The sequence below is a fragment of the Protopterus annectens genome, chromosome 10.part0 (assembly GCF_019279795.1).
Source record: "Protopterus annectens isolate FY-2018-M chromosome 10.part0, PAN1.0, whole genome shotgun sequence".
NCBI lineage: Eukaryota > Metazoa > Chordata > Ceratodontiformes > Protopteridae > Protopterus > Protopterus annectens.
This window is the reverse complement of record NC_056744.1, coordinates 271,511,281-271,525,276: the sequence shown is the minus strand read 5'-3', so window position 1 is coordinate 271,525,276 and position 13,996 is coordinate 271,511,281.

Sequence of the window (13,996 nt, the reverse complement as noted above, 5' to 3'; positions counted from 1 at the left end):
ACTTATTTTTATTGGAAATATATGTAGTTCCAGAGTTTTCACTTCTTTCTTATGTTTGTTTATCTTTTCAGCTCTTTCCCCGGTTAGGGGTCGCACAGCGGAACTCTGGTCCACTAATGATTGTCAGTAGATTTTTTTTTATGGTGCAGAGTTGCCAGCCTGACACCTAACCTTCAGCGAAGGCACGCACATTCATGCATGTCTTTCAAATGCCACTCGACTGTGGGGAGGACATGCAGACTCCACACAGAAGGCACTCCAGCCGAGAATCAAACAGGAGAACCTCTTGCTGTGAGGCAACAATGCTACCGCTGAACCACCTATTATATTATACCCAAAATTTTGAACAATTTCCATACATAAATCTAGTAGTCATATGTTCATTCCAAAAAATGTTCAATTCTCTTTTCAAAATTGATTTTAATATGTTCATTTAACTTTTTAAACCATTGCCTTGTTTAATAGCACTTTTATTGACTCCTATTTCTGCCCATATAGTTTGATGATCAGTAAAATCTACTCTTATTTTTCCTTTTGATTTTTTCTAGCTCCTGAGAAAACATTAAAAGTGTGTATTTTTATTTTCCTATTTAAATTTTCCCATGTTTACAAGTTTTTTTAGTTTTTGTAACTCTTTACTTATTATTACAGATAAAATTTCTGATCATACTCACACTCATATTAATTATTACATATGGTTTTATTTGTTCAAATATTCTTTTTCCTTTGTATCTGTGTAAGCATAAAGTTGAGAAGGTAATAAAGCCTACATGGCCTCGTTTTCCATGTAGGCATCATGCCATTCTGCTTACAGGAAAGTAAGCAGGTTTTATATTCAGTAAACATAGCTGTGTGGCATGCACACATGCACCAACATGGAAATATCTGTGGCATGCAAATCACCTCATAATCAGGTGAATTCCATGTAAATGAGTCAGGTAGAGTGATGCCGCAATTAGACCCCATGTCACTGTCCATAGTGAACATGGAAAATTCCATGTACAGGAATGTAGACAGACAAAAGGGGATATAAAAATGTAGGTAGGTGGACAGAAATGGCACAGCACATACAGATATGAGCAAAATATCCACCGTGTGTCTGAAAAAAAATAAGAAAAATAAGTTAAAATATTTTTTTTAATAATCGGTGCATGTTTGTGCAGTGTGCTGCAGTGCGCAAACATGCCTCATTAAAAAGAAAAAAAAAATTGGAAAAACAAAAGTAATATTATGTGACAGAAATGTATTTACAGGATCCTGCATGAAGTATCTGCAATGGTATATTGGTGCTGTTGCTAGAGTGGTAGTGCTTTGAACCATGTTGTTTCCAGAGTCTGAGCATGGATCCCTGTGCAAATGAGCTGGGGTTACTGAATAGCACAAATGGGTATCCGTGTCCACATATCACCAGCATGTAGGCACAGAACCATGTTGGTTTTCACAGAAGAGGTAGCGGACATCAAGGGAGGGTGTGACAATAACTTCTAAGCTGATCTGAACTTAGCTGCACCTGTTTGTAAGGTAAGCCACCATGCTGAGTGTGGAAGTCTGGTGGAGGGTGTACACTAACTGCTAAGCTTTTTTTAACTACGGAGCCTCCATTTGTGGGGGTGCTCCTCAATGATGATTGTATCTAAAAGACAATGACATACTAATTAGGTTTGACTCCTGTTTAACTTAAAACTAGGGCCATTAAATTATGTTAATGATATACTAGGCAGGTGGAATGCATCATAGGTAGCCAATCACACAGTCAGCAACTACTGCAGAGCACTAGAAAGTATGCATACACCCTACAATCTGATTTTCCCCCATACTCTGCACCATTGGAGTACAGACTTGGGAATTTTAACTGAAAGAATGCTAGGGGCTGTTGCAGGTCTGCTATATCTGTAAGTGCTTGATACTGAAATCAGTGCAGCTGCTGCCTAGGCACCGAAGGAGAAGAGCGTTCAGGCCCAGAGTAACCTTCCAGGAGTTACATGAGCTAGAGATTGTAGAGCACTACAGGGTGGACAGGAACATACTACAAAAAAATCACTGAGCTCTACCACCCTCAACTCAGATCCAGAGCCAACAGAGGGGAACTCATCCTAGTGGAAACAAAGGTATGTGTAGCCCTTAGGATAATAGCCGCAGGTACCTTCCAAAGACCAACTGGGGACATGGTGTGGGTCTCACAGGAATCTGCATCCAGGGTACTCCATCAGTTCCTGGATGCTATGCTACCACATTCAAGTGAGCAGATGTTTTCCCCTCACCACTGAGGTGAGGGCCAGCAATATGCATTACTTCTACCATGTCACTGCTATAATGAATGTGGTGGCCAGCACACCTATCATTTTGTGCAAAGCCGCCCATGCCATATCAGTACACAGGTATATCGTACACCAATAGCAGCCACACAGGTGCCACAGTACACGAATACACAGTGTAGATAACATGTCATATGGAGTCCGTGTCATGACCATACAAATGTAGTCCATCTCCTAAATGCTTTGAAGGGGATGTGTATGTCCCCATGCAGGGAGGTGTATTATCCCACTGTGTAACTCCCGCATTGCCATGACTGGAATAACACATGTTTCACGTGTTCTACACACCTACAACATCAAGGTGGTATACATAGTGCATACTGGGGAGACTGCTATGTAACACAGACAGTGCACCCTACATGAAACAGGCCTCCCATGCATGCAAAGCATACATCTGCTGTGGCACACATCATGTGCAGGTTACACAATGGGATGCAGAACATGACAAACATAAGTGATGTTGGTCAACTGTCTTAACTGGGCACAGGATATTTGTAGATGGATCATATTCATCACCACAGCCTGTAGATGTGTAAGTTCCAAAAACTCAGTTGACACATATCAAGGGTAATAGACCTTATCACAAATTATGAATGCATGAGTATGCTGACTGCCGCCATTGTTCTTGTTAGACTGATATACACATATAAACCTATGGAGCCATACATGTATACTGCTGTACCTTGCTGAAGTCATATTTCTGCTGTGCTGCCATGCCATCCTGTGCTGCTTTATTGCCACCATGTATCTATAGGTTATCCCCCTCAGACTCCTGGAATAGAAACATACACAGGTCCATGACACACCTGTCACTGTGTAACACTACTACCAGTACAACATCATACAACATAAGGTAAACAAATGTATGTTGCATACTCATGACACATTCCAGACTACAGTATTTGTTGGTGACCACTACAAGTGGCATGACAAAACAGTACTGCATTACAAAAGTTCATGTCAAGCACTATAGTCACTCTGTGCATCAGACACATAGTGTCATTTCCCTGCATTGATGGGAAGCATAAAAGACATTTGGTACAGGTATCATCACTTGCATGGTTGACAGCATGTGTGTGAGTCAGCAAGGGGAGCAGGATAGATGGACCTTGGAGAGGTGCTGTGTGTGTCTTTAGGTGACCTGCATGTGACAGTGATGTGTGAATGTGTGTGTGTGTGTACACAATCAAGCTCAGTGCTAGCCCTACATGTGTACATGTTGGACAGCTGTGGACCATACATGATAGAGCTGATAGTTCACCATCACTTGCATTGAACATGGGAACTGGATCCGCCAGGAGTTGCACTGACACTACCATGCCAAAGGTCAGATGCAGTGCTAGTAACTGATGGTGACTGTTGTCTGCTGGGACTGCATCCCCATGTGACCACCAAGGACCATGAGTCCATGGATTGCCACATCATGGTGTGGACAGCACACTCCCCTCTGTAGCACCGGATGTAATGCCACTTTGGGAATGTGACTGTGCATGGCCATCTGGAGTGTCAGTAGATGGTGTTGCTATCCTATGTCCACCAGTCTGTTGCCCAACTCCAACCAGATGTTCCAGCATAGACAATGTGCAGTCCAAGGCAGACTCTGTCTCAGACCACCATCTGTCCACTGCATCAGTGAACTGATCCAGGGTTTCCCAGTGCAGTGGAGGGAGTCACAGATGTCAGACTGTGGTGCATCCATAACCCTAAGCATACATCTGGTGTTTCATTCAGAATTTGCCTGTGCCTCCATGATGGCCCAAAAATGAGCCAAGTGACCCATAATGTGACACCTGCAACTACAAGCTCCTCTGTCAAACTGCCTGTGTGGGACCTTGCCAGCTCTCTGGCTATGGCCAGTGTCTACACTCACTGGAGCTATAATTGCCACACTTTCCTGAGCAATGTCTCCACCCTCTAACTGTCCAATATCTGGGGACTGGGTATGTGTGGGCATAGTGACTGTGTGCAGTGACAATGGGGGCAGAAGAAGAATGTCAACCTCTGGGACAGATTCAGCCCATGACAACCCCACCTGTGCCTCACTGTAGCCACCATCATCATTATGAGTCAGAAGTGACACTGAGATCAGTTTGTGTGGGGGAGAGACTCCATCCCCTTAGGTCACCTGTAAAAACCAAGACAAAAGCAGTACATTACTACCTGCACTATTATGTATGGAAAATCCACCAAGAGTCATAATAATGAGGATCAACAGCTGAATTACCAGTTTCACATCTTCTCATCTCTGCTTTCATGCACAACAGACTTCTTCACAACAAAATACATATTCAACTCAAGGCCTGTATAGCAAGCACATCCAATAAATGAAGTGAAACTTGGCCAGTACAATTTACCTTTTAGTTATTCAATATGAGACTATACTTGATAAAAGAACACATAAAACCCAGTGCACCAGTCTTAAATATATAAAAATACAGGTTTCAATGCCTAACGTATGTTCCATCAACCTTTTGTTTTTTAAAAGATACAGTATGTCGGATTAATTGCCTCATGTAAACCAGGAGTCTTGCTCACTCTTAACTATAACTGCAAAAGTGTTTCTGTTCATTCAGTTACAGTCCCGTGATTACCCCCTCTAAGAAACTTAAGTAAATGTTCCAGAATGGAATATACAAATATTCCACTTTGGTTACACACAAACTTAAGTTTACATATGGTATTATTCTTGCCCTTAACTTTAAAAGCACATATATGTTCCATAATAAAACAGTATCAAGCTTACCAGGAGCCAGACCATGGTCTTGGATAACACCTGATGGACCTGTAAAAAGTTGAGGGTGAGGTACTGTCAGTAACACTGCATGTTGCAGCACAACAAAGTAATACATGCATATATCTCACTTGTATGGTAGCTACTGTGTTGCTTGATATATCAGTAGCATTCTGTGCATGACTGTACAACTGAGCTTAAACCTGACCCCTTTAAGCAGATTGACTTGACGCCCATGTATGTACAGCCTGACACAATGACTGCTACAGTATTACAATGGTGATCACAGTAAGCTTACTTGTACGCTCCTCTGTTGTGGCCACTGTGGAACCTACCTCCACAATGTATGGTGTGATGGATGCCTAGGAGCTGTTGTGTGTACCTAGGTTGGTCAGGAATTCCACAGTGGCCGAGAGTGGTTGTTCCACTGCAGGGCCTTCACCTGTCAGGGCATGATCCCTGGCTACATCAGATGAACTTCATTGTGTAGCATTCACCATGTCTGTTGCCTGGTGTTGAACCTGCTCATATGCCATGTCCTGGTAGCTACTGGCATTCACATCCCAGACAAGGTTTGCTCACAATGTAGCCCAATGTTCCCTGTTATGCCTACCCTGGATAACAGGATGTGATGATGCTGCCTTAATCCTTCAAATATTGTTTCATTCTCCACATCTCAGAAGGGGGCATGGCTTCTATGGTACATTATTCCTAAAAGACAACACAAGGGGAACACATTACAGGATCAGATACATCCACTATGTACAGATACAGCAAGGACAAAATGGACGGCACTATCCACTTCTTGCTCACACATCACATACTCCACAGTGTGACAACATACCATGTATGTGGATACAAGTGAAATATTATCAATACTAAGGAATTTCCCTGTGTGCCATGAGAGATTCTGCTGTGTGATCATACTCCCAACACTCCAGTCTACTGTGGTGCATCCCCTAAGGCCAACCACCCAGTAATATGTCATAAGGCCAGTGCCAGACGAATAGTAGTATGCTAGTACAACCACTATAAAGGGAAGTCCAACAACACCAGTGTGCCCCAATGACAAAAGACAATGCAGCCTTGAAGTATTGTACATCTACTGTAGGTGTAAGACAGCAGGATATTAATAACTTGTCATTACCACAGTTCTATGACAAACTTATTGCTATAATTCCTATTCCCCATACCTCTATCCTCCCATCTACATCCTGTTATACACCAAAAACAGTTACATACCTAGTGGAGTGCAGTACTCCTCTGTTGAAATGTGCTACTAGTAATGTTTTGCAAAGGCATGCTCTGTGTGAGAAAGTCTCATACAGAATGTTTCGCCATAGCCAGCCACTTGCATTTTTAACATGCTTCTCAGTAGCAGATAATTGCCTCTAAACCAGTCTCTGGCTCTGATATGCTAATTGCAGCCAAAAACATTGAACTGCACTATCATTAGCCAATGACATGCAACCACTGTGTAATATATCTTCATGTAGATCAGGACCCCTTTCTTAGCTGTTGAGATGGACATTACTGGGGTGAGGAGACTACATCATCGCAGAGGGTAGGTCTGTAGCAGAAGGCTTTACATAGAGTTGTGTGTACCACAGACTGCAGCTGTTGCTGCAGATAGTAGTCATAGGCAGAGAGTGTGAACACTTTGGAGGACAACAATCTGTAGGTGTATCTGTGTCAGCTGTGACAGCCCTGTTGTAGAGGCAGTGCCAAGATGATGGTACCCTTTACACTCCAATTAAGGCCTGTGTTTAAGGTATGTATGTTAGGCAACTGTGTCAATAACAGAGTATTAAGTGGCATATAGTAATGATATACAGATATGTGAAGTGTGTCCTTACCTGCAGGCCTGTGACTTCCAGCACTGAAAAGCAGTTATTTAATTTGCAATGCTTTGTGATAATAAAGAGTGCATGAGTCATTCAATTAATTGCTGTCTTCACAATAATGTAATTGAAATGCAGCACAACACTAGATTTGAACCCAGGACTGTGTGTGGCAAAATGGGCTGTATGCAAAGCATTTAACAGGCTGAGCAACTGAGTCACTGCTACAGCTGTTGCACTTGCAAAGGTATATGTGCACACATACAGGCTGTGACAAACATTTTCTACATCCATTAGTATGTGCTTGGCTTTATGTGGATGTATTTCTGCACCAGAGTCCCAGCTGAACATGTATTTTGCCTTTAATATCTTAGCAGGTGACTTTCTACATATTACTGATAAAAGGCCACATTTAACTACTATCACAGGCCTCCGTTACATCCATTATCATGTCTTTGGCTGCCTAGTGGTGTACAAATGCACCAGAGTCCAGGGTACACTCCCATTTTTTCCATTATTTTTTATTGCATTTTATGCGTTGCAGCACGACAAGCAGCTCTACTGAAACACACATAATGACTGTAACTGGCAATTACTATGTTTTGTTTAAACCACCTGTTTTAATTAAGAGTTGTGTGGTGTTGCAGGTTAATGCAGTGTGCTGCAGGTGAGATGGCCTTGGGTCCGAAACATGGCAGAGGTGTTTATTTTGTCCATGTGTCTTACAATGTTATAAACACATATAGTTATTATAGCTCTATTTAGCTGAGCTTAGCGAAGCTGTGCTAGGCGATGCATCACGTAGCGCCACATTAAAAAATATAAAGAAAAGAAAAAAGGAGAAATAGGAAAGTGGTGAAGTGAAGGCAAGCAGAGGGGAAAAAATATAATGAAAGGCAGGGAGGGATGTGCAGGAAGGGTGTAGGAAAGAACCATTGGTATCCATTTGTTTTACAGCAACAACTGTCCACTTTGACAGAATTTGTAGATGTGTTTGGACTCTCAAACCATAGAGAGAGGGGTGAGGAGAACATAACTTGTTGTCAGCCCAGTTTGAGCAAATTACATGTGTCCAGTGGAGACATGTAATTTCTCAATAGTTCACTCTGATGAAACACACATGTGTGAAATGGAGAGCTATGTATGGGCTGGGCCGATTTTTTTTTTTTGGGAGGGGTGCCCATTTTTTTTTTTTTTTTTTTAAGGTGAGAGTGGAATGTTTGAGAAGGGACATAGGTATGTGTGGAGGAGGTAAGTTGAATAGGTGAGGATGAATTTGCAAACAGACAAGACAGCAGATGGGGAGGTATGTGACACATGAGGGGGCTGAACACCTTGGGTAGGGAGGGTGTTGTGGAATTCAAGTCCCATGTGCTACCAGAATGCAGCAGCATGACTCACATCCCCACCCATGGGACTGGTGGCATTGCTCCTTCACTGCTCCAGTGCTAGAGGCTGGGCAGTGGGGTAAGAATGCCCCTCCAGGTTGTCCTTCATGATCTCAATCCAGTGCAGGTAGCGGTCATAGCCATGGTGGAATATCCTGCTCATGGAGGCCGGAAGCTCAGCTTGGGTGACAACTCCCCCACTGCCACCAGTCCCAGAGAGGGGACCATCTCCATCCCATGGGCAGCACTACTCAATGCTGCAGGTATTGCAGGGGCAGCAGAGGGGGCACCAATGGTCTGGGTTCCAGATGTGCTGGGACCTGGTGGCACAACCGGTTAAGACAAGGTAGGGGGTTCAGCTGGACCAGCCTACCTTGACATGCTGTGGTAATTGAAGTATAGCAATAAATTGAGGTTAGTTATGAACAAATCATTGTTAGTATTAACAGCAGGGAACATCATTTTAATTAGCCCAAATGCACAGCAATGTATATTATGTATGACACATCATGAAATAACGGAACAGTCAGTATGTTAACAGCATGCCAGTAACAGTTAAACCATAAGGGCAAACACATTGCTATTTTAACAAGATATGTTAATATGGAAGCATAATAACACAACAATTAACTGCATAAGGCCATCAAAATTCTTAATTTAACAAGATATGTCAATATGAAAGCATAGTAACACATAATAATAAACTACATTTACCAAAATATAGTTTTATTACCAACATATGTTAATTGTAAACCATAATAATTCATAACAGTATTAAATACATGCAGATAAATGGTGGGGAGAGAGAGAAAAACAGTCCATTATTGACATTGCAGATTATATCACTGAAAACAGTGTGGTAATGTTAACTCTACAAGTATGTATTGTCAGTTTTGTGTGCAGTGACTAAAAGTCTCCTATAGGTGATGTAGCATGTACATACCTCTCAAGCTACTTTATGGGACAGTATGGGCCATGCAATAATAAATGCAAGTACATAACTAGACAGAATTCTTGCACAGCATGTGGACTTACATAACTACCAAGGTGTTCTGTAACCAGATTTGGTAATACTTTGCATTCCAGGTAATCATTTCTGTGGTACTCCCATGACAGAAGGATTATGCAGTATTAATTGCAGTACAAGAAATTGTGACACTTGAGAGGTATGTTTGTGTACAGCACATAAACTAGACAGCCATCATGCCTTAGTTGCCAGGCATGGGAAAATAACCCAATAGCTGTGACTGCAGGGGACATCTGCAAATAATGTAATAAGTGACTGGAGCAACTTAATACAGACATGCAAGGAATACAGCCATACTGGAAGTAGACAGATTTATTTATGAATCAAAATGCTGGTGAACACATTATTCTTATTTATTTTAGCACTCTGTGAAAACTATACACAATATCTGTTTATAACATGGTCTACCTCACTCATATACCTTTTATTCCTGGGGAGAGAAAATTTGAGCATTACATGACTGATAGTGGGCTGGAGATAAACTTGAACCATACTATGAGTTGAGCAATACAAGTTACAGGATGTTCTTTTTGCATGCTAGAACTATTTCAGTCTTATAATTGACTGCGGTGGTAGTAGAACACACATGCATGGAATACAACCATACTGCATACATTAAAACAGACAAAACCAACCAGTCTTGGTGTCCAAAGAGCTCATGAAGACAAACCAGCAAGAATATCCAAGAAAAAAAGACAATAGCTCAATGTCAAACACTATTTTAATGAGTAAAATAATAAAACACAGCAAAGGTTTCGAGTTACAAAACTCTTTTTCAATGCAATTACACACCTCATTATCTTCGCAGTGTTTAAATATTTACACCTGCAAATCATACAACTTCTTTAAATCACGTGTTATTAAACAACTAGATACAGTTAAAATAAAATGGCACAGTAAAAGCAATACACACACACATATAAAAACAAGCCCAGGGCCAAATAATAAACTTATAATAAAATACAATATAAATACAGAATATTATATATTATAAGTTTTACTAATAGCTATACTATTATTATACTAAATATTATGATAAAATTAAAAATAAAAACAAATACTACTTGTATACATATTGATATCTATTTTTCAATATGGGCTTAATACTATTGGTACTATTCAGTCTTTTTGTTTTCTCTTGCATATATTAAAACACCTTTATTTTAGTATCAATAATGATGGTGAACATTTTGTATTGTTATTGCTTTGAAATATCTGTGAAGTACACACATAATATATGCACATGGATTGGGCTACCTCACTCATATACCTTTATTAGCTGAAGTAGGATGAAAAGAGAGCATTATGTGACTGATATTGGACTAGAGACAGCCTTGGCCAGTAATACGAGTTAAGCAATACAGTTTGCAGGCCATTACTTTTACATTCTACAGCTATTACAGTACTATACTTGACAGCAGCAACCTTACCATAAATAAGCAATGCATACCACTCTACTGCCATGGTTATGACAACACAATCCTGCTGAACACTATTTTGCTTACTGTTATTGGTATGTTTTATTGTTGAACTTCAGTTGTTATTGCTCACATACTGCACTACAGCTCTAATTGCCCATTTATTGCACTACAGTTCTACTTGCCCATTTATTGCACTACAGTTCTACTTGCCCATTTATTGCACTACCGTTTTTCTTGTGCATACTTTATTGGATTAAATGCTTTACTCTTTCTTGCTTATTGCACTACAGTTAACATACTAAATCTGTACTTACCACGCTCGGAGCACAACCTGGCCAGGCATCCAGCATGGGAGTCAACATTGTGACCCCTCTCAGCTGTAGCTGTTGGGAAAGAAGCATACCATTATGCATACCAGTTTTGCAGGCATTCAGTTTGCATATTGGTAAAACAGAGGAAAAATGACTTACATATTTGTGGGGCATTCCCTGCTCTAGCCTCTTAGACCAAGGTGTCCAAGGTTCCCCTCTTTCTCCTTTTTAGGTCATCATAATGGTGACAACACTGCTCTCCTGTGCGGGGAATACCAGTAACACTGATGAGTTCCCTGACCAAATGATCCAGGCCTCTGCCTTACACTCCGAGTCCTGGAATCCACCCTGCATCAGTCAGGATTCATGGTTTTTAACCAGGAGAGCAATCATGACCATAGACCCCTGAGTACTCCACCTCTGTGCCTGCAAATGCACACCTTTGCCAACACCTCCAGCCATACCAACAGTTAATTGAATGCCAATGAATGATGCATAATTCCACCTATTGAGCTTAATATAGACTGTTTTCCCACCCTTGACACATCATTGAGCAACATTCAAAAAGCACCGCTTTGCTTAGCAGGGCACAAACCAGCAAAGCATAGCTAAACATCATGAAAACTCGTAGAACCATAGTTTTAGCAAGGCTTAGCACCTCACAAACATTGGTAGCCATTAGCATGTTTATGCATTGCTTAGCATGAATGAGCCATGCTTAGCAAAGCACAGCAGTGCCAAAATTCACAATAGTTTAATGAAATTAAAGAAAAATAGCACATTCATTTACAGACATATTCTGCCTGTTATGGAGTTGAGCCCAAGACTTACTACACATAAGACCATAACTCTGCCCATGTAGCTAGTTGGATGTTGGAAAAACTGGCATACCTTCACATATACTACTAGGCTACCTGTTACCATTGCTAAGCATTATGCTGTGCCAGGCAAACAGACTTAAACACACTTATAAATAAATAATTAATTATATCTGGTTCCTATATTTAGATGTCTGCAGGTGTCAGCTATGTATGTATAGGCTCCGCTTGGCTATGCTCTGCTCCGTGCTACGCCAAGCAAACAGCAATAGAAAAAAAAAAAGAATTAGGTATGATAATTAATTGCATTCAGTTTCTATTTTAGATGTCTGGTAAGGGTCAATTTTCTATATGTGAGCACAGCTTGGCATCGCTGTCCTCCGCACCATGCTGCACAAACATGCAGTTAAAAAAATTAAAAAAACATAAAACATCATAGAAATGACATATTAAACATTTGACACACTTCACAACATTACAACAGTGGTAGAAAGCATTGCAGGGAGACTCACACTCATTTGCAGCTATGGGTAGCCACTATACCTCTACCTACACTGATTCAATATCCACATTCCTCAGCTTTTCCTTGGTAGTGCACCATCATTAATATGCATGGCACACTGCTGAGGGGGAACCATGGTTGTCTACATGGATACATTCCATGTAGGCTCTAGACGGTGCCTACACAGATTTTATTAAATTCTGGGGTATAACATTTCTAATAATCTTACCTCTGTTTCCAATATCCAATAGTTATTTGATTAGGTTGCACTAAAATATGATCTAATATTATTGGATTTTCTATAATATGTTCTTGATTATATAGCACTGCTATTCCAGCACATCTTTTCTTCCCTAAATTCCATAATATTTTTTCTCTATAATATTTTGAACTATTCCCTTTTAGCTGCAATAAGATGTCATGTATCCAATAAACATGTTATATCAGTTTTTAAATTATTACACCATTCATAAATCACAATTCTTCTGAAATCATTCACCACACTATTTGTATTTATAGAAAGAAAATGTAAGTTAGCTGTTTAAATAAAAAAATTATGCCAACAGCAGAGGCACAAAAAATAAACTAAATAAAATCAATAATGCCAAAAAAAAAAACTCAAAATGGCCACCCCAAGCAGGCTGAGCTAAGTGCTTTAATTTGTTTAATGCACAAGCTTCCATGCACTAAATGAATAATAGTCCTCAACTCAACCTCCTTGAAGTGGCCATTTTGATTTTTTTCTGCCATTATTGATTTTATTAAATTACCTATTTCCTTTATGTCTTTCCTTCTTTAAAACCTTTTTTCTTTCAACTTTTTTTATTTATTTCTCACTCCTTTACCAGTGATATTTCTAACTTTTACCTAATCCATCTTGCATTTTTTTTTCACATTCTTCACTTCCCAATTATTCATATCGCCTAATATTTTGTTTATTATTAACATCTTTAAATATGTCATTTTTATCTTTTCCCCCATAATCCATACACAAATGACATTTTTTCCCATTTGTAAACTCTGCATCACAATCTTTAACCATATGACCTTTTTATCCACATTTGTTTACATTTTCTCAGTGTATTGATTAATAAAATGTCCTTCTGCTCCACATATATACACATGCACATGCAAATACACACACACACACACACACACACACACACACAGACACACACACACACACACACACACACACACACACACACACACACACACACACACGCACACACACACACAAGAAAGAAATTGGTTTGCCCCAATATTAAACAATCTTTCACTTGCCTTCAATCTAATAACCCTGAAAATGATAAATAAAGCATTTCTCCATTTTAAAATAACAGTATATTCCAATCTGCTAGTCCATATCCTTCTGTTATTCATCATTTTTGTTTTCAAGTCTTGCACATTACAACAAACATGTTTTAAATAACTTTCTAAAGACCCTTTTGTCATTATCCTTCCTAACTTACACAGTCACTTTTTATTAATGTGTCTGTTTTGTGCTGTCTACACAAAATTGTTCCACAGATAGTCTGTTTCTTTGCTTTGATATAATGCTTTCAAAAATATTGTCAGGAAATCTTTCCTTTACTAATAAATAGAAGTTCTTACATAAGTTGCCTTTATACTTAAAGTTACA